At 36.7% G+C, this 27,732-nt stretch overlaps 1 protein-coding gene and 1 long non-coding RNA gene across 4 annotated transcripts in view; one reads left to right on the plus strand and one right to left on the minus strand.

Annotated features, from left to right (window-relative positions):
- LOC307169412 overlaps window positions 1-6,543 on the plus strand; it is a 62,789-nt gene extending 56,246 nt beyond the window's left edge. For 2 of the 3 annotated variants that reach the window (XR_013823123.1, XR_013823124.1), the window contains exons 2-3: window positions 6,117-6,220; window positions 6,351-6,543. This is a non-coding gene — a long non-coding RNA (uncharacterized lncRNA). Of the gene's footprint in view, window positions 1-5,946; window positions 5,998-6,116; window positions 6,221-6,350 lie in introns of those variants that run through there. The other variant, XR_013823125.1, reaches the window with a different exon arrangement.
- Window positions 1-27,732, minus strand: part of LOC307169592 (sodium channel regulatory subunit beta-4-like) — a gene marked incomplete at its 5' end in the record, with an annotated part of 199,970 nt that overhangs the window by 165,464 nt on the left and 6,774 nt on the right. The window lies entirely within an intron of this gene.

Below are 27,732 nucleotides of genomic sequence, written 5' to 3' on the forward strand. Positions count from 1 at the left end.
CGTAAAATATTTACGTATTAACAGCACAAAAACGTAAATTATTTACGGTAACTCTAGGCTACCGACGTATTTGTACGTATTCTTATTTATGCATATTAAAATCGTGGCATTAATGTTTTGACTATTGCATTCAAATGTCTTATCAATTACGTTTTTAAGTCGCATTTATGTAGTTTACTCAAGAAATAGGCTAATAGCATTTCGCTCTGTTCGTGCCTTCTGCTGCAAACTCGTTTCGGAGGATTAGCCTACATGCAGTTAAACAATAATACACTTTAAAACCTTAAAAATACCTTATTTAATCGTTAAACCATTTTGTAATATTTAGTTTATTTACAGTGACACACAAAATGCGTTTTCTCCAATAGAACAATAATACACCAAAACCCAACATAAATTCACAAAAGACATCAATTTTATTAGCTTGATATTTAATCCAAATCTTTAGAATCCACACGTTTGCAAGAAAGAGATCCAAACTCAGCCCTTTATCCAGTGAATGATCTTCATCTCCATTTCACAGGCTATCACAGCAGCGCAGTCTGTAACTGTCAAATCCCGCGCTCGTGATGAATACAAATTAAAAAATTGCGCCCTCAAGAAGCGTTACGACATGTTTTACGGCAGTGATATCAAACGCTCATTGGCTCTCGCCACAGATTGCGACATGCCGTATTTCAGTCGGTAAACTACATTTGAAATGGAGAAGCGCGCGCGCCTTCACACAGAGCGAAGCCGGATTAACATTTTCATGGATTAACAACTTAAATTCTGCTCTGTACCTCATTCAAAACTATTATACTGAAAGAGAGGACTGTGACTGCAACACATCGTCATGTGAACGACTTTTGGTACCGGTTTTGACATTTTCGCAATAAATAAATTATTGTGATTAGCCTACACGTTGTTTTTCTTCATAATTGTAGATGTAGTTTTAAGAAATTGTTATGGGTAGGTTTAGGGGCAGGAGTAGGATTAGCTGCTAAAAAAATCTTTTAATGCTAGATTGTTAATAAAATTGCCATTTCCCTACACATCTCTGTACGTTTTATCCTTTTTATATTCAGTATAAAATGGGTAACATTATGTTTAGGTTGGGAATAGGGTTAAGGGATCTTCCATTTATCTATAAAACGGTAAAAGGTCAATTATACAGATAATATATATACATATAATATATAAATTATACATAATACATGGAAGGACCATGTAAACACTGTCTGTTCCAGACTCCAGCAGAGGATGCATTTCTTACGGAGACTTCGATTGTATGGAGTAGAACAAAAATGTATGTTGTTGTTCTATCATGCAATATTAGAGAGTATTTTAAAGTACGGTATTACAAGCTGGTATGGTAACCTGACAGTACAATCAAAATCACAGATCGCTCGTCAAGTAAAGACAGCTATGAAGATGGGGGTCAAAAACTATCTGCCCCCCCCAGAAAATCTATGAGCAGTCGGTTATCAGACAGGCACAAAAAATAGTTTCTGACCGGACCCACATCCTTCATCCAGAATTTCAGCTTTTACCATCTGGTAGAAGATTTAGAGTTCCTAAATGTAGGCTAAACCGTTATAAAAATTATTTTTTACCTATGTCTATTAAGCTCATTAACTCTAGTATGTAGGTGTGTGTAATATGTTCTTCTTGCAATCTGTAGGCTTTTGGGGTGTGCAATATGTTGGTTGTTGAGGTGTGTGATATGTCAATTGTGTATTTTTGTAGGCCAGATAGAGTGTGCAATACATAAGTTGTGTATCTTAGGGGTATGAGTGTGCAGTATGCCAATTGTGTATTATAGAGGCCTTGTGGAATATATCAGTTGTGTATTTATGGGTACTATGGGGTGTGTAGTATGCCAGTTGTGTATTTTATGGGCCTTAGGGAGAGTGCAATATGTTAGTTGTGTATTGTAATGGGATATATTGCAATATGTCACTTTTGTATTTTGTAGGCCATATGGAGAGTGTGCAATATATCAGTTGTGTGTTTTCGTGTGCAATATGCCAGTTTTTAATTAAGTAACAGTTTTTAAAGTTTTATAAGTGCCAATGGAAGGCGTTAATGTGTCTACTACTATACATGTACCTATTTAAACGTACATGCGAGAAACGAGAGAATGTTTGGGAGAGGATGCGCTAAGGAAATGTTTATTCTTTTTGTACAGTGTCTTTTTGTGTTGTCTCTGTAAAGCTATGGAATGGACAGAGTCCAAAACAAATTTCCCTTCGGGGACAATAAAGTATATCTCATATCAGATATCTTAATGATATGAAAGATTTGTAAATATTTAACGTTTTGTTGCTGTAAAAACGTAATAATGTTACGTTTAATTGTTGCAGAGACGTCCATATCATACGTTTCAGCATCTATCCAAACGTACAAAACGTACGTTTTCTATCTTTGAAAATTACGTACTACGTATTAACAATGAGACCAGGCTGGCAACCATCTACTACAGTATCGCATCAGGGAGAGCATTGTAGTCTCCCTGAGGAAAAAAATTGATTCATTCATTGCTATAGAAGAGGAAGAATTTGTTAAACTCGTTAAATCAACAACATGTATGTTAGACCCTATACCGACTAAGCTTCTGAAAGAGATGCTTCCAGAGGTCATAGATCCTCTTCTTAATATCATTAATTCATCTTTGTGATTAGGATACGTACCAAAAACTTTTAAAGGGTTGGTTGAGTGTGATTTCACTTTTCTAACTTTAGTTAGTGTGTAATGTTGCTGTTTGAGCATAAACAACATCTGCAAAGTTACAACGCTCAAAGTTCAAAGCAAAGGAAGATATTTGCTTTTAAAGAAAAGGACTACAACAAATGGCTGGTTGGGACTACACGACATTCCTCTCAGGTTAGTGACATCACTAACCCTAGAATTTACATAAACCCCGCCCCCGGGAACACGCAGTCCATGTTGAGAAGAGGAAAAGTTGTTGTATAAGAGTACATTTGTAGTCAGCTCAAACTTTAGCATCCATCTTTTCACATGCAATAGAAAGTCACTCTGCGCATCTCACGACAGTTCATATATGAGCAATTAATAAATTGATCATGACAGAATATCCTAAATGAAGATAGTTAACTCCACATCAGCAACATAAATTCATCAACTAACCATTCAGAGACATCCTGTTGCATTCTATGTAGTCACTTCTTCTTGAGTCTCTCCATCTTTGTCAGACTCTATTTTAACATTAAATGCAGAACAGTTTCTGTCATTTTAGTGTGTCTGCGTGAGGTAATAGCAGCTGCTAACACACATGAGCTCTTGAAACCCCGCCCTCTGCAGCAGCTCATTTGCATTTAAAGGGCCAGGCACAAAACGGTGCGTTTTTGCAAACCCTCAAAAAGTGACAACTTTAACTTGCTATATAAAAATATCTGTGGGGTATTTTGCGCTAAAACTTCACACACACACTCTGGGGACATCATAGATATATTTTACATCTTGTGAAAAGGGCATTATACCACCCCTTTAAGCTGGCTATGATTAAACCGCTTGTAAAAAAAAACACAACTTGATCCTACAGAATTAGTCAATTACAGGCCGATCTCGAATCTACCTTTTCTGTCAAAGATATTAGAAAAAGCAGTGTCTTCACAACTATGTTCCTTTTTAGAAAGAAATGATATCTGCAAGGATTTTCAATCAGGATTTAGACTGTACTGTGGTACTAGTTTTTAGATAGTACTGAGACAGCTCTCATTAGAGTCACAAATGATTTGCTCTTATCATCCGATCGTGGTTGTATAGTGTTACTCGATCTTAGTGCTGTATTTGATACTATTGACCACAACATTCTTTTAGATAGACTCGAAAATTATGTTGGCATTAGTGGAATTGCATTAGTATGGTTTAAATCATACTTATCTGACCGTTATCAGTTTGTAGCAGTAAATGATGAGATGTCTCATCGATCACAAGTTCAGTATGGTGTACCACAAGGCTCAGTACTAGGACCGCTGCTGTTCACTCTGTACATGCTACCATTAGGAGATATCATTAGGAAGCTTGGCATTAGTTTTCACTGTTATGCCGATGATACTCAGCTCTATATTTCTTCACGCCCTGACGAAACTTATAATTCACTGTTTTTTGAATTTGTCTTTCAAAGTTTGCTTGTTTATAGGCATATGATCAGGTTTCCCTTTGTAATAAAACTAAGTATGACCTATTCTATGACACTGTGATAATGTTAATATTTTTAATTCAGTTTCATATATCATGTGTGAAAAAGCAGACCATTTTGTGTTGTTTTTTTCTACATGGACAAAATGGTTTTGAGGCCTATTCTGATATATAAGTAGGCCTATATAAAGTATAAACTTTGATGTTGTACATTTGCTAGTAGGCTACAGATCTAATTTGGGGTTAAGAGTAAGCCATTCCATATTTAGTTATAGATATGCTTAAACCAGACTATTAGTTATAATTGTTGTTGCTGTTTTTGTTTGAGTATTTTATTTGCCATTATTTAAAAAGCAAACACTGTAAGCATCACAGTTTGCAGTTTTTCCCTGCTGCCCTCAAGAGGCTGAAAATGTAAATGTTTTAGTAGGTGTTACATTAGTGAACACTTACTGAAAGATCAGCAGTTTTGTGTGTTAAGTAAATAAAATAATACATGAATGAATATGTCATCTGCTAACGAGATGTAACTGAACCTGGTTAACCATGTGAACATTTGATCCCTCGGCAGAAACTGTCTGTTCTCCTCTGTGTTTTAGACACAACCAACCCAGTCATAATAAGATTAGTGTTTTAGTTTGAAATGCGTGAACATTGGAATGCTCCCACGTGAGCTTTATCCATCATAATAATTATCATTCCGTATGGGAAATAAACTGGTTCTCTGTCTGATTTATTGGGTAGGGGGTATGGTGATTAGTATAGTTATTGAGGCTGGATTACCTAACATATATGTATATTATTTATGTATGTATGTACTGTATGTATGTAGCCTATGTATGATCAAATAACATGAAATACAGTGGTTATAAACACAAAAACTGAGCTTAAACTGCTTAATGGATTGATGATGTTGGTGGAGTATTAGGTGTTGAAAAAAGTCTGCATGTGGTCAGAGCAAACTTGACTGTCTCTGATTGATGTGGCAGAAGTTTTTTCCTGTCTGCTTCAGAGCTGCAGTAGATTCATTTTAAAAGATGTTGTGTGAGAGGAACCAGGTTTCATTAGATTCAACTGTTTTAATCACGCAGTAACATGAGGATCATTCAGCTTCAGCTCTGTGAGTTCATCATTACATGTTATGAATATTTTTTACATGTGCTTTATAAACAGTGATTTTATGTGGCTAATCTTACTTTTTTTATCTTATAGATGTGTTAATCTGTTGTCGAGCTGCAGTCTCAGATCAACTCACTGATTCGGGATCAAATGTGACCATAAACTGTGATCTTGATGAAAATGAGGTTTATTGGATTTTACTGAAAACACCAGATCCTCCAACAGTGATTCTACGATCATTCCCAACACCACAATTACCTTTTTACTTAAATAAAACATTCAGAAAGAAATATTCAGTGCAGTTAAAACATTGTCTAGTTATTAATAATGTGACTGCTGATGAATTAGGAGTGTATTACTGTATGAACACACGCACACCTCCAAAACTCAGCAACAGCACCAGACTGCACTTCACCGGTGAGTTCATTTGCATTTTCAGTAAACCATGCTTATTGATGATCACTGCTTACATTTGTCTTTTATATTTTATATTTTATATTTTATTTAGATAGGCTATGAAAAACTTAATTATTCTTATTTATTATCAATATTTTCACAAAATTGTTTTAAAACAGACTGTGAACACTTTCTTTCCAGAATCAACTCAACTAACTGAGTGTCACAATCAGACAGTGGTGGAGTGTATTGATCAGAATCAGAATCAGACACAATGGCAGATTATTATTATCATCATATCTGCTCTGATGAACGGGCTTCTGATCATTGTGCTGATTGGTGAGAGATTTTCAGCCATATTTAATATTAATATAATGCTTTTTTAAGAAAAATAATTTAAGAAAATATAATACAAGCTTTTGTAAAAATGTAATATAAATTAATTATTTCATTTTTAGGACTGGTAAAGGTTTTTGTTGTTGGAAACAGAAGATCAGCAGAAGAATCACAACTCAACACTGATCTACAGCAAAATCAAGTTATAGAAGAACACGACATACAGGTACAAATGTGACATTATCTTAACTAATTATTTTCTGTCTTGAAATTAGCATTCTTGCTAGCTTCCATAACATTACTTTTAGTTCATTTTGGTTTAATTGTAACTGGAATTGCTGATATTTCTCTTTCAGTACGCCACGATGGATTTTTCCAAGCTGCGTAGAAATATTCGCTCCAGCCAAATCAACAGCACATATGCAGCTCTAAACCTGCCGAAGTCATGAACACACGAGTATGACTGATCTTATACTTATTTTGTTCACTTTTTCTTAATGTTTATTCAACTTCTAACCACAAACTGTTCGGCAGCTTAACACACATGACATTAACTGGTCTGCGGGAAAGTTCAGAGAAAAAAAAAAATATATTTTTTTTTTATTGATTCCATTTGATATTATTAAACCAGTTATTTTAAGTTATTTTATTGAATTGTAATATTTTGTTTTGTTTTAACAGCAGGTAGACAAACACAGTGTCTCCTTAACAGAAAGTAAATATTTTTCCCAACAATATTTTACTTATGAAATATTTTTATTTTTAAATGCAGTTTGAATGTTTGAATGTTTTATACATGAAAATATAGCCACTAAGGAATCATATTTTAATATATGATAATATATCATATCTGGGGGTCTGTGGCATCAAAAAGATTTTAAAACCCTGCTTTTAAATTAAATGTATGTGTTTAAAAACTTTTCTCAATTCAAAGGTGTTTGCCTTGGAATAACTGTAGGCGGCGAGCTACATAGGCCTACCGTGCACCCCCCCCACCTCCCAACAAAACCATACTTTTTTAAAAGGTCTGGATGTGTAGAATATGAATCTGAATGTTAACATTGAAAATTTTGGGTTGCACTACCTGTTTTAGCCCTGTGAATAGGGAAACCCTAAAAAAACGATTTTAAGCAATTTTAACACATCGAGATTGTCCTAGTCAATCAGAACAGCTTTTAGGTGACCCAATACACACTCAAACTTAACATATGATGACTTAGGTCAAATACCTACCATGCTGCTTATTGGTAGGTGTCTAAAATTAACATAGGTAAGGCTTTATGTCGATATAATGAGCCCATTTCATGTATAGGCCACGACCTAGATTCGCCTATCATGCACCCCAACCCCCTCCCCTGAAAAAAAATCATGCTTTTCTGAAAGGTCTGTATGTGTAGAATATGAATCTGAATGTTAACATTGACATTGTTGGGATACACTAACTGTTTTAGCCCTGTGAATAGGGAAACCCTAATAAACGATTTTAACACGTCGAGATTGGCCTAGTCAATCAGAACAGCTTTTAGGTGACCCAATACTCTTACTACACTAAATTGATAATTACTTTAAATAGTTGTTTTTAATTATTTTTAATTTAATATGGTTAAGGCCTTGTATGGATATAATCAATCAAGGACCATTTCCATAGCATCAGTTAATATGCTAACGTGCTAACATTCCAACCCTCATTACCCTTTCCATCGAAGTAATTTCATTGACAAATCAGAAACCTGTCTGGGTTGTTCATCCAATGACAAAATAAGATATTTTTTTAATTTTCATTAACAGTTTCCTCTGTGTCAGGCAGACTGTCCTGAAAGACTGTTCTTACTCACACAGACAGATACCCCAAGTCTGCATCCTCTGCCTATACAGCAAGAAATTTGTTTCACTGAATTGCTCGATGTTTGAATATTTTAGTTTACAATTTAATATAATTGACCCCTCTTACTACACTACATTGATGCTTACTTTAAATATTTGTTTTTAATTATTTTAGATTACATTTGATAGATTGATAGATATATACTTTATTCATCCCAAAGGGAAATTTTAGACGTCCAGTAGCTTATACACACACACACACACACACACACACACACACACACACACACACACACACCTCACACACATAGATAATCTAGTCGGTTATGTAGTTGGTTTCTTCAACATAGTTGAACTGCTCAGTTATGCCTGAGTAAAGACATGAGTCAGTGGGCCAAGTGACTGCAGGTCCTTCAAGGCATAGGGTATGTCATGGGACAAAACCAAAGTCCAGATGCATTGTGCATGTCCCTGGTCTTGTATATAGACCACTCTTGCAATTATGGGCAAACGTAGATTCTGATGCAAGATTAGCCAGAATGAAAGAAATACGTGACAAGAGATTAGCTGAACCACTGGAATCTGCTCACAGAATGACTGTAACCTGTGAACTTATACCAGACACTATTACAGAAGGTGATGGATATCACAGAGAATGCTACCAAAGATTCACCATGAATCTCAAAAGACTCGACCAGAAGCCTGAACTATTAGCAGCAAGTTCAAGGCAAAGTCAGAGGGCCTCAACTGGTGACAAGGTGCTCTTCACACCTGACTGTATATTCTGCAACTCAATTACACGGAAGAAGGTACAAAAGAAAGGGATATGGACGAATGAGGGGTTAAGAGAGTTTGAGTGTGATGGGTGGAGAACAGTCCTCAAAGTTGCAGAACAAAAATTTGATGAAAATTTGCTTCGCAGAATTAGAGGAAAGGATCTATTTGCTACAGAAGCTAAATACCACAAATCCTGTAGAGTCCAATATACACAAAATTTAGAAAAATGGAGAAGTGCAAGCAAACAAATCCAACTAGTAGAAGCTCACGGTGAGGCATTTGGTGCTGAGGCAAGTTTGTGCATCCTAGATGAGCTATGTAGATTTTGGTCAGATCAGTCAATTTCATCATTTTGTTGCTGCCGATGATTTCCTTGTCAATAACTCGAGATACAGCACCAAATGTCTCACCGTGAGCTTCTACTATTTGGATTTGTTTGGCCTTGTTTTCTGTGCTTGCACTTCTCAATTTTTCTAAATTTTGTGTATATTGGACTCTACAGGATTTGTGGTACAGTGGGGCAAAAAAGTATTTAGTCAGCCACCAATTGTCCAAGTTCTCCCACTTAAAAAGATGAGAGAGGCCTGTAATTTTCATCATAGGTACACTTCAACTATGAGAGACAAAATGAGAAAAAAAATCCAGAAAATCACATAGTAGGATTTTTAATGAATTAATTGGTAAATTCCTCTGTAAAATAAGTATTTGGTCACCTACAAACAAGCAAGATTTCTGGTTCTCACAGACCTGTAACTTCTTCTTTAAGAGGCTCCTCTGTCCTCCACTCGTTACCTGTATTAATGGCACCTGTTTGAACTTGTTATCAGTATAAAAGACACCTGTCCACAACCTCAAACAGTCACACTCCAAACTCCACTATGGCCAAGACCAAAGAGCTGTCAAAGGACACCAGAAACAAAATTGTAGACCTGCACCAGGCTGGGAAGACTGAATCTGCAATAGGTAAGCAGCTTGGTGTGAAGAAATCAACTGTGGGAGCAAATATTAGAAAATGGAAGACATACAAGACCACTGATAATCTCCCTCGATCTGGGGCTCCACGCAAGATCTCACCCCGTGGGGTCAAAATTATCACAAGAACGGTGAGCAAAAATTCCAGAACCACACGGGGGGACCTAGTGAATGACCTGCAGAGAGCTGGGACCAAAGTAACAAAGGCTACCATCAGTAACACACTACGCCGCCAGGGACTCAAATCCTGCAGTGCCAGACGTGTCCCCCTGCTTAAGCCAGTACATGTCCAGGCCAGTCTGAAGTTTGCTAGAGAGCATTTGGATGATCCAGAAGAGGATTGAGAGAATGTCATATGGTCAGATGAAACCAAAATAGAACTTTTTGGTAAAAACTCAAGTCGTGTTTGGAGGAGAAAGAACACCATACCTACTGTGAAGCATGGGGGTGGAAACATCATGCTTTGGGGCTGTTTTTCTGCAAAGGTACCAGGACGACTGATCCATGTAAAGGAAAGAATGAATGGGGCCATGTATCGTGAGATTTTGAGTGAAAACATCCTTCCATCATCAAGGGCATTGAAGATGAAACGTGGCTGGGTCTTTCAGCAAGACAATGATCCCAAACACACCGCCCGGGCAACAAAGGAGTGGTTTTGTAAGAAGCATTTAAAGGTCCTGGAGTGGCCTAGCCAGTCTCCAGATCTCAACCCCATAAAAAAATCTTTGGAGGGAGTTGAAAGTCCGTGTTGCCCAGAGACTGCCCCAAAACATCACTGCTGAGGAGATCTGTATGGAGAAATGGGCCAAAATACCAGCAACAGTGTGTGAAAACCTTGTGAAGACTTACAGAAAACGTTTGACCTCTGTCATTGCCAACAAAGGGTATATAACAAAGTATTGAGATTAACTTTTGTTATTGACCAAATACTTATTTTCCACCATAATTTGCAAATAAATTCTTTAAAAATCCTACAATGTGATTTTCTGGACTTTTTTTCTCTCATTTTGTCTCTCATAGTTGAAGTGTATCTATGATGAAAATTACATGCCTCTCTCATCTTTTTAAGTGGGAGAACTTGCACAATCGGTGGCTGACTAATTACTTTTTTGCCCCACTGTATTTATTTTCTGTATCAAATATTTGGTAGCATTCTCTGTGATATCCATCACCTTCTGTAATGGTGTCTGGTATAAGTTCACAGGTTACATTCATTCTGTGAGCAGATTCCAGTGGTTCAGTTAATCTCTTGTGTCACGTATTTCTTTCATTCTGGCTAATCTTGCATTATATCCATAATATATTTTATAAAGGATATTATTTTATATCCATACAAGGCCTTAACTATATTAAATTAAAAATAATTAAAAACAACTATTTAAAGTAACTATCAATGTAGTAAGAGGGGTCAATTATATTAAATAAAGATGGGGAGGGTGAGGAGTTTGAATGTTGGGATGTTGGAATGTTAGCACGTTAGCATATTAACTGATGCTATGGAAATGGTCCTTGATCGATTATATCCATACAAGGCCTTAACTATATTAAATTAAAAATAATTAAAAACAACTATTTAAAGTAATTATCAATTTAGTGTAGTAAGAGTATTGGGTCACCTAAAAGCTGCTCTGATTGACTAGGCCAATCTCGACGTGTTAAAATCGTTTATTAGGGTTTCCCTATTCACAGGGCTAAAACAGTTAGTGTATCCCAACAATGTCAATGTTAACATTCAGATTCATATTCTACACATACAGACCTTTCAGAAAAGCATGATTTTTTTTAAGGGGAGGGGGTTGGGGTGCATGATAGGCGAATCTAGGTCGTGGCCTTGAAATGGGCTCATTATATCGACATAAAGCCTTACCTATGTTAATTTTAGACACCTACCAATAAGCAGCATGGTAGGTATTTGACCTAAGTCATCATATGTTAAGTTTGAGTGTGTATTGGGTCACCTAAAAGCTGTTCTGATTGACTAGGACAATCTCGATGTGTTAAAATCGCTTAAAATCGTTTTTTAGGGTTTCCCTATTCACAGGGCTAAAACAGGTAGTGCAACCCAAAATTTTCAATGTTAACATTCAGATTCATATTCTACACATCCAGACCTTTCAAAAAAGTATGGTTTTGTTGGGAGGTGGGGGGGGTGCACGGTAGGCCTATGTAGCTCGCCGCCTACTGTATATTGTATGGTTGAAACTTCTCTGAGCAATTGTTATATTCTTCGAAAATACTTTAGTCTCTAAACTGTCGTGACACAAAGGAAATATTTTAGAATGGAGATTGTGCACATTTATGTGAAATCTGATTGGTTGAGTTTTTAAATGCTAGACAGAGAAGAGTAATATCTGAAATATTTCCTTTTTTGTTAGGATATAGAGGACTGTTTATTTTGTCAATGTGCTGTATAAATGCCTGTATAAATTAATAAAAAAATTAAACAGCATCAGTTAAATAACCACAGGTTGATAAAGTGTGTTATTTTTAGTTAACAAACTGAAGTTTTATTGCTTTCCAACATACTTGTCTCAAGCTCAGCACTCATTATTGTTGTTGCCACCGCCTTTGTCTTGTTTGTGTGTGTGTGTGTGTGTGTGTGTGTGTGTGTGTGTGTGTGTGTGTGTGGCAAGAGTCAATGAATGGCATAAATATTTTTTAGGTGGAAAAACATTGTCCTTTTATTTTGAATGTACTCCATTATTCATATGACTCCCTTTAATACCTTACATTCTTAGACATAAATAAAATGTTCAGTTTTAAAATCTGAAAATAGTTTTAAAATCTAAAAATAGTGTATATCATGCAAACATCAATTTACTTAATTGATAAAAACACAAGGGTAAAATCAATTCCAGAGTCATAATAAATATTGATGAATTAGATTATGACTGATTCTGAATTTTTCTGAAAATTGTCTGATTCTTTTAAAAAACATAATAAAAAAAAAACATCATACACTCTCACTCAGACATAAAAAATGTATATATATATATATATATATATATATATATATATATATATATATATATATATATATATATATATATATATATATATATATATATATATATATATATATATATATATATATATATATATATATATATATGTATATATATATATGTATATATATATATATATATATATATATATATATATATATATATATATATATATATATATATATATATATATATATATAAAATATTATATTTTATATATACATTTTATATATATAGTGTGTGATGCATGCCAGGGCATATGATGCACAGCACAGTGCGGTTAAACTCAACTGAAGCGCTCGACCAAAACCATAAACATGTTCCACTGGCTTGGGCACAGCCAATGATAAACAGGGTCTCTCACCTTTGTCTAGAGTGGGGTTTAACCTTAAACGAGTGCAGAGTTTTTTCAATACCATTATACATTTAGGTTATCTCAGTTCTCACAGTTGTCTTAACCTCAAATGGAAACAGAGCAGCACGTTGCATTGCATTTGTTCTGCCTTGCAGAGAGTAAAGCATGCCAAACACCTTCAACAACTGAAACATAGGACAGGTCTTTGACCAATGAAAAAAATATTTTTTAAATAATAGTAAAGTGCTGAAACCTGAGCCTCAAGCATGGTGAACATAAATTGAACATTTGCATGTAAATATGAGGCTGAAAACAAAAATAAGCAGAGTGATACAAACAGTGAAACAGTGCTGTTGAACTGTATCAGCATTATTTGAATGATTTTTGGAGACTAACATCTGTTTAATTTTTTTAAATAAATAAATAAATAAATAAATAATATATAATTCCATTGAATTACATAACTTTTAATCTAACAATGGAACACAAAGAAAGACCCAAATTATGGTAAGTACAACATATATTTTTCCACATGTGATCTTTATTGAGTGTTGTGTTTGTATAACCCTATGTTTATGTCTCAATAAAAACAGCGACCCCAAGTGTTTGGCACAATTACTTGCACCTACCCACATTACAGTACCTTACTGGCTTTAGAAAGCCACACACCCATGCCAACTTCCTTGATTCTTTATTTCATTTATTAATTTATCTCACCTTTCCCAAGTTGACACTTGAATAGAGTAACCAGACATCCCCGTTTCCCAGGGACAGGACTCTAAAATGGGACTGTCCCCGGCAAATGGGAATTCCTGGTAGAATTTATGAAATAAACATTGTAATGATGTCCGATTCGTGAATGAATCATTTGAGTTGGTTCATTTCATTGAATAGGATCGAATCCGTTGATAAAACCAGTGTGAATGGCCCTGTTTACACCTGGCATTAAGTTGCGTTTTGGTTGATCGGATCACAAGTAGACGAGGGAGACACATTCCCGTTTACACCTGGTGTTTTAATCCGTCTCTTTTGTTCACTTTCAACCACTTCTGTCCTGATTTCTTTGAGGGGAGAGTCTATGGGCGGGTTAATGTATGAGCTTGTCCAAATCTTTCGATCTAAATGGAGAAAATAAGCTTGCACAATTTGCATATATGAACGCGTCCGGAGTTTATGGGAAAATATATGGAGAGCATCAGCTTTAGTTTCTGCTCTGACAGACACAAGAGCGAACGCGGTGAGTGTGTGTTAGAAATCAGGAATGGTGAGAGAACATTGTGCTTGGTATGTTTTTCATCTTAAAACAAAACTTGGGTCTCCAGCCGACAAAGTTTCAATCCCGTTTGGCTAGTGCACTTCTTTCTTCTTTCTTTCTTTCTTTATTAATTTATATAGCACAGTTTAATACAACTCGCGTTGCCCAAAGTGCTTCAAAGTAACAAAGTATAAACACAGAACAATAGAATAAATTAACATATCACATAAAAAAGACACATAGACAATAAACCAGTTAAGAAAGCTCTCCATTAGAGTTTAAGAGATGTTGTTTTAGCATGGCTTTGAACATGGATAAGGTTTTGGCAGATCTAATCGATTGAGGAAGATCATTCCATAGTTTTGGACCTGCTCGAGAAAATGCTCTATCACCCCTATGTTTATATTTAGTCCTGGTAGTACAAAGCAACTGTTTATCTTCAGATCTCAGGGATCTAGAGGGGGTGTAAATTGCCACCAGGCTAGATAAATACACTGGGGCTAAGTTGTGCAAGGCCTTAAAAACTAGTATGAGAATCTTATAAATAATTCTACATCTTACTGGCAGCCACTTTAGTGAAATTAATAGTGGAGTCACAGAATCATATTTCTTTGCCGACTTTATCATTTTAGCTGCAGCATTTTGGATTTTCTGTAAACGCACAATTGCTCCGGCATCAACACCATAAAAAAGGGAATTACAATAGTCCATTCTAGAAAAAACAATGGACGTAATGGCTTTCTCAAAATCTGAAATAGATAGAAATGGTTTAGTCTTAGCTAACAGACGTAGGCTAAGAAAACAGGATCGCACCACAGAGCTAATTTGCCTGTCCAGCTTTAAATCACTATCCAGAACAAATCCCAAATTCTTTACACTAGATTTGACAAAACCATTCAAAGAAGTTGTATTCAAGTACTGCAGCACATCATGTTTTTTAGGGCCAAACACGATGACATCAGTTTTATTTTCATTAAGCTTCAAAAAGTTTGCAGCCATCCACTCCTTAACATCATGTAAGCATGCCAATAAAGTATCAAGTGAATTTGAATTTAATTCTCTCACGGGCAGATAAATCTGCGTATCATCAGCGTAGCAGTGGAATGACACTTTATGTTTCCTAAAAATTTCCCCCAATGGTAACATATAGAGGGAGAAAAGAATTGGGGCAAGAATTGATCCTTGTGGGACTCCCCAAAGCAGATGTAATCTTGAGGAATCACAGCCCCCAAAGCTAACAGAAAAAAATCTGTCTGTAAGATAGGATTTAAACCATTTGAGAACAGTACCTTTTAGGCCAACCCAATGTTCTAAGCGATTGATTAAAATCTCATGGTCCACCATATCAAACGCTGCACTAAGGTCAAGCAAAATCAGAATAACACTTTCCCCATTATCCAATGAAACAAAGATGTCATTTAACACTTTGACTAGCACTGTCTCAGTACTATGGCAGGACTTAAAGCCCGACTGAAAGGGCTCGCTAATTGAATTTGCCGTGATGTGTGCTTGTAGCTGCTTGAATATCACTTTTTCTAAATCCTTGGCTAAAAAAGGTAGATTTGAGATCGGTCTAAAATTATTAGGATCCTCTATTGCCAAATTAGGCCTCTTTAATAATGGACGAACTGTAGCATACTTAAAAGCTGCTGGACAGGTGCCCTGACTAAGTCACTTGTTAATAAGGTTCAGCACTGTGGTTCCTACACTAGCAAAAATCTCCTTAAAAAAATGAGGTGACATGACATCATCTTTAGATGAAGAAGGCTTAAGATGTACAACAATATCCACCAAAGCTGGAAGGTTAATAAGATGGAATTCACTCCATTCCGTGCTACAAGGCACAGCCAGATCAAAAATCGGAGTCATCTGTACTTTTAGTATTGTAGAGTGTATACCAGCAATTTTATCATTAAAAAATTTCAAAAAATCTTCACAGTTTAAGATTGAAGGATCTGGATACCTAGTTTGCCTAGGATTAACAACAGAATTTATTATCTCAAATAAAATTTTAGGATCATTCACATGTTGAGTGATAACATCTGAGTAATACTTGTGTTTAGCATCTCTAGAGGCCTTCTGAAATGATTGTAGCGATTCTCTAAAAATCCCGTAGTGGAACTGCAATTTATGTTTTTTCCACCTCCTTTCAGCTTGTCGAGCATGTTGTCTAAGTGCCCGTAGGGGTTCATTATCCCATGGCAAATGTTTAATTTTACCCCTTTTAGCTCTAAGAGGAGCAACATTATCCAAAATATCTGCACAAACTGAAGTAAACCGTTCCAGCAACTCATCAACACTTAAGTTCATCAAAGATGTGTCCGATAAAATAGATTCACCATAATCTTTATACAGAATAGAGAATTCAGCATTAGTAGAAGAATTGAATTTTCGAGACCATATTTTTTCTGGCAGTGACTTTTCCACATTCTTGTAAAAACATACATTGAAGAACACTGGTTTATGGTCCGAAAACACTACTTCGTCAATCATAATGTCCTGAATATGTAAATTAAAAGATAAAACCAAATCTAACGTATGGCCCAACTTATGAGTTGGTCCTTTGACCCACTGTGTCAAATCATAAGAGTCAATCATATTTGCAAACTCTCTGGAGACCACATCCTGCCCACAGCACAAATGTACATTAAAATCCCCAATAATTAAAATTGTGTAATCAGGTTACTCACAAAATCAGAAAATTCGTTCACAAAGTCCTTATTTGGCTTTGGAGGATGATACACAAGAGATTTGTAAACATTGTCTGAAACGTTTGTAGCTCAAAACTATTGTAAAGTTCAGTTGAGATCGACCGACATCCGATTTCATCTTTAAAAATAGACATAAGGCCCCCACCGCGACCAGTTAACCGAGGGGAATTATAATAGGAGTAACCCAGTGGTAAAAGTTCGGACATCGGAGTAAGATCTCCTACCTTTAGCTAAGTTTCCGACAGAAAAAGGAAGTCCAACTTTTTGTTCATAATAAAGTCGTTGAGCATGAAGGTTTTATTTCCCACGGAGCGAGCATTGAGCAAAGCCATCTGCACTGTGGCTTTTTCTTTGATCATTTGCCGCTCGCAGCGAACGGGACGAAGATTTCGCAGCTCAATGCCTCTCCAACAGACTCGTGACCATCCTGTTTGTCTCGCAAAGGCCGGACCATCAGGGACTATCGGGTGAATCCAACCACTCATGCCAGTCGCAAAACGCCGACATAGTATTCGGTTTACACTTCTCCTATCCACGTGCGTTGAATCTGGCCGAAATGCAGCACTGAAATCTCTGTTTACTCATTAGTTCAGTAGGCGAAGAGTAGACGGTCTTTTGTGGCTGTTAGAACACATTCGACCACATGAGCATCTCTACACTACGAAAGCAATCCGGTCGACTACCTCTGGAAGTGGTTGAAAGTGGACAAGATCAAAACGTTTTAGACCCTGTTTACACCTGTATTTAGTGTCGTCCACTTGTGATTCGATCGACCAAAACGCATCTTAATACCAGGTGTAAACAGGGCCGATGATTCATTCATAAATAGATCTGTTTTGAGTTGTTTGAGTTGTTGCTGGTGTGTTCAACTTATTGTTTACTCATTCAATAATTAATAATATTAATAATAATACATTTTGAGATGTAGGCCTATACAATTTAAATGACAAATTTTCATGGGCAAAGGAAAAGTACTCCTCTCAGAAAACGGACAATTAAAGATACTTTTAGATGTTTAATTACTACTTTGAGCATTGTGATCGCTACATAAAGGCTTAATTAACAATTTTTTGTGAAAATGTCAAACTTGACCAAAATTGAAATTTTTCACTTGTTTTTCCTGTAGCTCGAAATTAACTTGTGTGCATTCTGACTCATTTGCCAGCATGGGTCACATATTCAGATCATCACAAGGGTGGCATGAGCGATGACATTGAATGCCAACTTGTGGAACGAATAAAGGCAAGCCCTTATTTTGCCATACAGCTGGACGAGTCGACGGGCATAAGCAACGCCGCGTTACTGTTAGTTTTTGTCCGATACTGCATGGACAGTAATCTTTGTGAAGATCTGCTATTTTGCAAAGAACTTCCAACGAGAACCGCAGCAGATAATGTCATACACTGCCTTGATGAGTACTTCTCTGAAAAAGGTCTTGATTGGAAATACTGCTCAGGTATTTGCACAGACGGCGCAGCTGCTTTGATGGGAAAACATTGCGGTGTTGTTAAACAAATCCAAGAGCGAGTGCCAGAAGCAAAGTGGATGCACTGTTTCTTGCACAGGGAAAGTCTTGCAACAAAGCAGATGTCACCAGAACTATATGAGGCCATGAACATTGCTGTAAAAACTGTTAACATCAAATTAAGACAAATTTGAAATTTCCACAATACTAAATATTCCACGGTCAACTGTTAGTGGTATTATAACAAAGTGGAAGCAATTTGGAACAACAGCAACTCAGAAGTGATAGGCCATGTAAAACCACAGAGCGGGGTCAGCGCATGCTGAGGCTCACAGTGCGCAGAAGTAGCCAACTTTCTGAGAGTCAACAGCTACAGACCTCCAAACTTCATGTGGCCTTCAGATTAGCTCAAGAACAGTGCGTAAAGAGCTTCATGGAAAGGGTTTCCATGGCCGAGCAGCTTCATCCAAGCCTTACATCACCAAGTGCAATGCAAAGCGTCAGATGCAGTGATGTAAAGCAGCTGCTACCGGACTCCAGCACCGGTCTCCAGCAGGAGACGAGTTCTCTAGAGTGACGAATCACACTTCTCTGTCTGGCAATCCGATGGACGAGTCTGGGTTTGGCGGATGCCGGGAGAACGGTATCTTGCCTGACTGCATTGTGCCAAGAGTAATGTTTGGTGGAGGGTGGATTATGGTGTGGGGTTGTTTTTCAGGGTTTGGCCCCTTAGTTCCTGTAAAAGGGACTCTTAATGCTTCAGTATACCAAGACATTTTGGACAATTTCATGCTTGGGGATGGCCCCGTCCTGTTCCAACATGACTGTGCACAAAGCAAGGTCCATAAAGACATGGATGAGCGAGTTTGGTGTGGAGGAACTTGACTGGCCTGCACAGAGTCCTGACCTCAACCCGATAGAAAACCTTTGGGATGAATTAGAGCGGAGACTGTGAGCCTGGCCTTCTCGTCCAACATCAGTGCCTGACCTCACAAATGCTCTTCTAGAAGAATGGTCAAAAATTCCCATAAACACACTCCTAAACCTTGTGGAAAGCCTTCCCAGAAGAGTTGAAGCTGTTATACTGTAGCTGCAAAGGGTGGACCAACTTGAAGAATGGGATGAACATTAAGAATGGGATGTCATTAAAGTTCACGTGCATGTTACATTTATGCATTTGGCAGACACTTTTATCACATTTTTAAGCAACTTACATTGCATTTCAAGGTTCACATTTACATTCTTATCAGTTTTTACTTTCCCTGGGAATCAAACCCATGACCTTGGCATTGCAAGCGCCAATGCTCTGCTGTTTGAGCTACAGGAAAGCTGTTAAGGCAAATAACCTCAAAGAGGAAATATTAATAATTACTCATAACTTGTTATGATTAATTTTGAATATTTGGATCAGTTAATTTGATTAACTTGATGTAAATTAATATTACAATCAATTAATCAGTTCATCAGGCGAACACTTTTGATAATTCATTGATTCTAAGGAAAGGGTATTTTTTCATGGCCACAGCTGTATAGTTTCGATTGTAATGTTGTTGACTGATACATTTATGTTGAACGATAATAAGTATTACAGGCTGCAGGCTTTAGTGTGGTTAAACTCAACTGAAGTGCTAAACCAAAACCAGAAACATGTTCCACTAGTTGGTCACTTGTTGACACCCAATGACAAACACAATCTCTCAGCTTTATCTCAAGTGGAGGTTTAAACCGCAAACCAATGCTTTTATCAGTCAGTTTCTCATTGCTTTCTTAGCCTTTCTTAGGAAACAGCAGCATGCAGGGATGATGCTCCTTGCTTGTGTTTCTAGATCTACACTTTTAATATCAGAGCATTCAATTATGCTGTGAAACATGGATAGCACTTTCACACTAAGTTTATATTTCTGTGAATGTTCAACAATGACTAAGAGGGTCTTGAGTGGTGAAGTGTGGTGGGGGTGTGACACGGCGGTTGACAAAAGGAGAACGGGTGGTTATATTCTCACATCAAAAGAGCTTTGTTGGTTTATAGCACCCCACCCTACCCCCGTCCTCCATTATTTAATTGTTAATCACTATTAAGACCTGCTATAAACCTCAGGTGCAAAAGTAGATGTATGTGATAAAGTAACAAAATAATAACAAATTTCCTTTGCATTTCTTTGAGTTTCTCTTTGTCGGTCTTCTATGTTCTATTGCAATCCAAATGATTAAAATTAGGATAATTTCAATAACAAAAACAAAAGCCTGTCAGGATAATGCACATCAACAAACCGTCACTTTAAAAATACATTGGCGCATGTAAAACTATTTTAAATACATTTAAAAATAAAATAATGATTATTATTATTATTATTATTAACATGACCTATGTTGATGCACAGAAAAATATTTTGCATTTTTCTCTGTGCAGTGGTGATACGCCACTCTGAATTATTATAAATGGCCTACAGAGGGCAGCAGAAAAAAGACCAGCAAATGTCTAAAATATAATGTAAACTGTTATAACTGATGAAATGTACAGTGTTATTGATTGTGCATTTTTACACTAAAAATGGATTCTTAGTTGATATTTTTCAAATTATGTCAATAATAACTAGCCTTTTTAAATATATGTTATATTTTTTATTATCATAGACATGCTTTATTCTGCCTCATCTAATTGATACATTAGATGAAGAACCACAAAGATTCTTAATTATTTAAACTATAACTTTGTTTAAACAAATTCGTGTACTGTTTTTTTTTTCTGATCAAACATACAGTCTTGAACAACATCAACAATAACTGGATAATTTAGGAAAATTAGTAAATTATCGTAAATCAGTGAATAATCAGTAAATCAGCTATTTATATCAATGAAAAACTGATTTTAGTTACAGATTGGCCTACTGACAGCTTGTCTGATCTTCTGACATTTTATACAATCATAATTTAAGCAAATTTGGCTCTACCAAGGTAAGAGACTGTCTTACACAGAGACTGGTGAAACTGAGCAGTGGAAGTATACACATACACTTACATTCGTACAAATTAGCCACCTTTTAATCACTCATGCGAATTCGTACGAATTGGTCATGAGATAGCGTTGGTAATTCTGTTCATCAGTAAAACACAACTTTGCATGGTTTTCAGAGATATAGAAACCTATTTTATTTATATTTAAATATTTTTTATTTACAATAAAGAAGAACCATTTAGTCAGTTTGAGTTATGTTTAATGAATTCAATCAGTCAGAAAAAAAAATGTTTTAGGCTCAAATTTAAAAGAGAGATGCATAATATTGCACACCTAATTATATATATAAAAAAAACATTTTATTAATGTCAATTATAAAACATGTCTATTATAAAACATGACTGAAAGGGTAATTGGTCAACCAGAATCACAAGAAAGACCATGATGGTCGACCAGATCCTAAACCAGACCAGCACAAACCATCAACAACAACAACAACAAAAAGGAAATTCATGCTGATTTAGTGATGTGATGTTTGACTGGTGAGGGAAAATAATAATTGAATAATGATCATTAACTTACATGAGACTGAAGCATCCTTTCGTAAACTCCTCTGGGAAACATTGTGTTCTGGATCTTGATCCTCAAGTGAATCATTATTTTTTATATATTCCTGTCGTCTTTGAATCTTAATACACCGTCATGTCACGACTTCAGTTCACTATCAAGAGTGCAGGAAGAATGCAGTGAGTTTCAGTGACACCCACATTCATGAGCTACAGAGAAATTTGCCTTTCAGATTTTGCTTGTTTATTACCAGCGTCAGTAAATGCAGCTGATACACAAAAACATCTCTTACTCTCTTCTGAAAAGAAGAAATACATTTTTTACATTTTTTCTATTGTCTTGCACATTTGCTGTCATTCATTCTTGACTTTAGTTTAAAAGAGCATGATAAGAATGTAGAATATCCAGTAACACCCTTATGTGTGTACAGAAACCAAAAGAGCAAGAACTTCCAATAAAAGGGCAAAACATGCAGCATGAAATTCCTTCTCATGTGTTTGCCTGTGTCCTTGGTTGCTTATTAGTTAATTGATCAGTCCCTTGTGGCTTGTTTTACCCCACATTATCTATGATAGTTATGTTTCCATTTGGTTGAGTTACGTTCTCTTCTGTATTTGGTTTGGTTGGTTTGTGTTTGGTGGTCGTGGTTTGGTTTTCCTGCATTCTCCTTGTGTTTCCTGTGATAAATGATAAGTGATAAATTCATTTGCCTACTTTCATTTGGACACTCACTGAGAAGATGACTTCTGTTCAAACCTTTAACCTTCAGGTTAAACTTCAGACAAAATGACTGCAGTGTATGTACTGTATTTATTTATTTATTTTTTCATAAAACCAGGAAGAGGATTTGCATTTGAGCCAATGGTTCCATTGGGAATTTCCTGTTGATTTTTATTTTTGAATAAAATAAGGTGGTTATACACAAGCACATGCCTGATGTGAAGTTTTACATTGATGTGTTTTTAACGTGAGTTTCACTTTATTTGTTTGAAAACTGCTGTAGTTCTTCAATAGTAACTGGTCTCAAAAAGCTTTTCAAATGTGATTAATAAGTAAAGGTGCATAAAAGTCTTAAAGACTGTATAGATATTTATTAAACAAGGTTAAACTGGTGTCGGAACACATGTAAAACAATCTGCTGGAGTCCTGCACATGATGCAAATGTGTTAAAGGTTAAAGACAAAGACTGCATGTATTTGTGGAGTGTGTTTAGTGTAGTTGTGTTCCTCTGGCATCAGTCAGATCTCAACCATGAGCAACATGTTTATCTGTTTTATCTTGTGCACACTAGCCTGACTACGTCAGCCTTCCTACTTCCGCTAATTTCATTTCGCTCCTGTAGTCAGTCTGAGATAGCAGCCTATCTTTCAGTTTTCCACCGGCCTGAAAACAGCCGGGCCAATCAACGAACAGAGGGCGGGCTGAGAGCCGTGACGTAGACGCTGATTGTACCGTGGATGCATAGATTTACTTCACATAATCTGCAAAAGTCGTTCACAGCCATGTTCACTCCGGTATTTTGCTCGATGGTTTAGTTTTTGCATCATACATGCGTTTACAGTGGAAGTTAGATGCGGCTGAGCATGCGCATAACACATTGGCTTACGGGTGAAGGGTTACAAATTTTAAATCTATCTGAATTCAACAATTTTGAGTCTGCTGTTACTTCCGAACTACAACATGCCAGTAAAGGCGATTTGAGAGAAGGTTTTTTGAAAATCCTAAAGAATATCTTAGGACCCAAAATCGATTGGTCGAAAATTACCAATTGTGTACAGAAGAAGGGTGAAACTGTTTGTGAGTACACAGAGAGGTTCTGTCAGGTAGCTGTAACGTACAGTGGAATAGTGGATGATTCCGAAAGTGTGTTAGCTGACAAAGGAGCTCTAATCCGAATTTGGGCAGATGGTCTTGTAGCTGAGTACAGAACAGCCTTGCCATTCCTAGATATTACGTGGGCTAAAAGAACTCTCAGAAGTAACCTAGAAAGTTTAGCTATTTGGGAAAGAGATTCTGATGTCAAAGAGAGAGTAAGAATTGCAGCAGTTTCTGTTAAGGTCAACTCAGAGAAGCCAAAGAAATGCAAAAGTCCTAGAGAAGCCAGTTGTTCTTACTGTGGCAAGCACGGACATTTTGGAAATGAGTGTAGGAAAAGCAAAAAGAACTTTAAAGATGTAAATAAGGTTACTCAGCTTCTGCTTAGCCTGCTTGATATTCTGAAGCAGCCCCTCCCCTCCTCGTTAAACTCGTCGGGCAACTTGATACAGTGTTAACCATTTAGGCTGTGAGTGCTTAATTTCCCCAGTAACTCACAACAAAGATGAAAGACTTATTGACTGTCACAGCCTTTGTTTGGGGGACACTCAGTATACTCACAGCCTTAAATGTTATACTGCAGAACACTACAATCAGACACCATCCTCTGTTAATGATGTTTATTAGGACTGATGTTTCACTGGAGAATGGAAATGTGCCAATTTTCTCACACACTGTACAGTGTGCACACAACACAGGGACAGAATAGGACACGGACAAGTGAGGTGCCCTGGGAAGAACTGAACGCAACAGGCGTTCGGGGGTGAACCCAGGGTGAAGACACTACCTCATAGGCCTTTCCCCATTTAGTCCATCCTTACCTCACTGGTCCATAGGTGTCAAATCAATTAAGATTAGGAAAAGAAAAAACACTATCGATCACAATGTTTACTTTGAATAAGAGTTAGACGTAAAACCACTATACGATCAAATGACTTATGGAAGAATGAAGTCTATGCATGAATACTGCTGGTCTGCCGTTTCTTTGTTTTCTTGTGTTACAGGTATGTGTTGATGTCTTTGCAAGCGGAAACCTGGTGTAAAGCATCACCTCAGATTTCCATGAACAAGCCTCATGAGGGACGAGTCATCCGAGCGACTCTACGTGAGAAATGGACTCTACAGGAAACAGACTCCACAGCAATTCAGGCGCCATGGACTTTCAAGACTTCCACTCTTATGCTACATGGTTTTCTGTGTAATCATGTAGTTTATATGACATTTTACACCCTGCGTCGCAGGTGTCAACAGTTATGGTTTTGAGAACTTGTGCCTGTAACTTTTTCAAGTTACAAGAATGAACTTTTAAGTGTCTAAATTTGTATTTTTGTGAGAGTTTTTAAGAACTCTCAAATGGGGGACTGAAGAATAACACATTTTAAGAATCTATTTCAAATATGTTTTAGATCTGGTGATCCTACTTCCTTACATAACATCACATAAAACTATAAGGTGAAATATACTGTATTGGGCATTCAAGGTGAACATGAGGGCATCCATTTACTGATTAGATTTAACAGTTTCCTTTGAAGGGGTTTTGTTAGTCTTTGATCTTCCAACTAAGAGTTGAACTGTGTGTGAATGTTACAAAGTCTTAGTTCTCGTGACCATGTGTTGTTTATACAATTTGGGGGGTACCATTATCTCAGTTGGGGGTAATTGCCTCTATTGTCTTTAGATGATTAGATGTAGTGGTCAGCCCTAAGTCTGTGTGTAAGTTCAGCACCTTTAAGGACAGCCCACTGAAATGCCTATAAAGAAACCATGTAAAGTACGTTAGTTAGACTTGGAAGAACACTACAGACGACACACAGCGAAGACCCAAATAAATCACTTCTGCTTATCCCAACGTCTCCTGCCTTGTGTGGATGAAAGAAAACTTTACAACAGAGTAACCAATGATTTTAAACTTCAGACAAGCGCCCCCCTGCGAGAGAGAAAACAGTTCTCTATTATGCTATTCCAGACTCTGTCTACGAAGCAAAGTGAAGTAGCAGAGTCTGGTATTACCAGGCTAGTGCACACTGTAGGCTACACAGAAAGAAAGAAAGAAATTAACTGATAAGATATCAGGGTTAATGAATAGGGGAACGGTAAGCAGTTCTAATTTTGACATAAACATGAAAAAATACATAAAAGAATACAAAATAAATGTAATATTGGCTAACACAACATGATGAAAGAACAGAAAAAAAAATCAGGCAGGAACATATTGGCATGCCATATTGTCCTTTAGCAAACAATGTCCCTGTTTCAGAGTTTCGAAGTGTCATTCTGTTAGTAATACCAATACATGTAATTAAAAGCAAAAGCCAAGACATCACCACAGTGCCTGGTTCTTTTTTTGATCTACAGTATTGCTTAAGATTTCACAGTTGCAAATTAAAAATCTCAAATAAGATCCTTCGATATAGCTCCTCTGCTGCCCTCTGCAGGTCACTTTAATCAGGTCTGAGGTTTTAGTTAAAGTCCCCATGAAATCTGAATTACATTTGGATTTACATTTTGGCTTTTGGTATGAATAAGTTAGCCTTACTGTAATCTATACCTAGTGTGCTTCAAAACAATGACAAAACAATTATTGTCATGCGAACATTGGGTTGCTAGGTGGGGGGTTTACTGTATTTCCAAATACTCACCTAAACTGCACTCTCCACACTTTACATTAAACATATACTTTTACATTTACAAATACTATATATTTTTCATATTAGTTAAAATCTCTTCATAAGTAATATTAATTAATAAATCAGCCTTATAAAACCAGATAATCCAGATAAAACATTTAAATGCGCTCATAAGTGGATGTACAACAGTGAATAAATGACAGGCTTATTCTCAAACTGAAGGTATGTTTTAGGCTCTAAAAAGTTGATCAAGTCAAGAATACTTCAAATGTTCCAGTGAACGAAGATAAATGTATGTTATGCATTCTGATTTATTTACAGAGTTGGATTATTGTGACGAGTCTCCGTTGTTCCTGCTCTGGTTAATTGGTGAACATTTTTTAAACATAATGGACAAAGTTTAAAAAAATGAACTGGACGTATGACAGAGTACCAAATACACTCCTTCAGGATTGGTATAACCCTGTGTCTCAATGTCCATGCTCTCCATCCTAAACAGTAGGCTGCATAAGTTTTGTAAAGGTTTTTTTTTTTTTTTCAGCATCCCAAAGAGCCCAGTGTTAGGGGAACAGTGGATGCAGTTGGTTTTTTCCTGGGCAGCAACGAAGTTGTGCAAGTGTGTTTGTTTGTTCCCGGCATTCCGGTGACAAATGGTTTATAACCAAGGCCCAGTTCTATGCTGGATTTGCAGATCGTTTGAAACTGAAAGATGCGTAGAGCGGTCCCAGCGATAAAAGATCATGGTCATGAGTCGGCATTGCAGGCGGTAAGTAACGTCAAATGTCTGTGTTTGTAAGCAATCGGCAACAAGTGCATATAATGTAAACAACACGAATGTATAGTGAATCAAACGTTCTCCAGGGATAATGCGATGATGAATTGTGCGTGACTCTTTAGCTCCGGTTAGCCTCACCTCCAGGAGCTCGACTGTTTTCGGAAAGAATCGGTACAGCGTATCTGTCTTTTTATAAATCGGACTCTTCAGGGATATGAAGGATGCAATACTAGTCAAGTCAAGTCAAGTCACCTTCATTTATATAGAGCTTTTAACAATATAGATTGTTTCAAAGCAGCTTTACAGTGATAATAGGAAATTAAAGTAGGCCTAACAGAGATTGTTTTGGCTTTACAGCAGCTCTAGAATAAATATATTGTCCAGCTAAAGTTAGTTTTGATTGATTGATTCACTTCCGTTGCAAGAGCGTTAGTTATTAACTTAGGGGGCGCTTACACGACACCATTCTAACAGAAAACCCCTAACACGCTCCGGCCCGCTTATTCACACAACAACAGTGCCTGGTGGCTCGAGAACGCAAACTTTGCAATAGGTTCCAAGGTGCAAGCGTTGAAAACAAATTGACTTCAACAAATTACTTTCATATCATTTCTTTACAAATTGACTTCAACAA

The sequence above is a fragment of the Squalius cephalus genome, assembly GCF_949319135.1.
Source record: "Squalius cephalus genome assembly, chromosome: 13".
Taxonomy (NCBI): Eukaryota; Metazoa; Chordata; class Actinopteri; order Cypriniformes; family Leuciscidae; genus Squalius; species Squalius cephalus.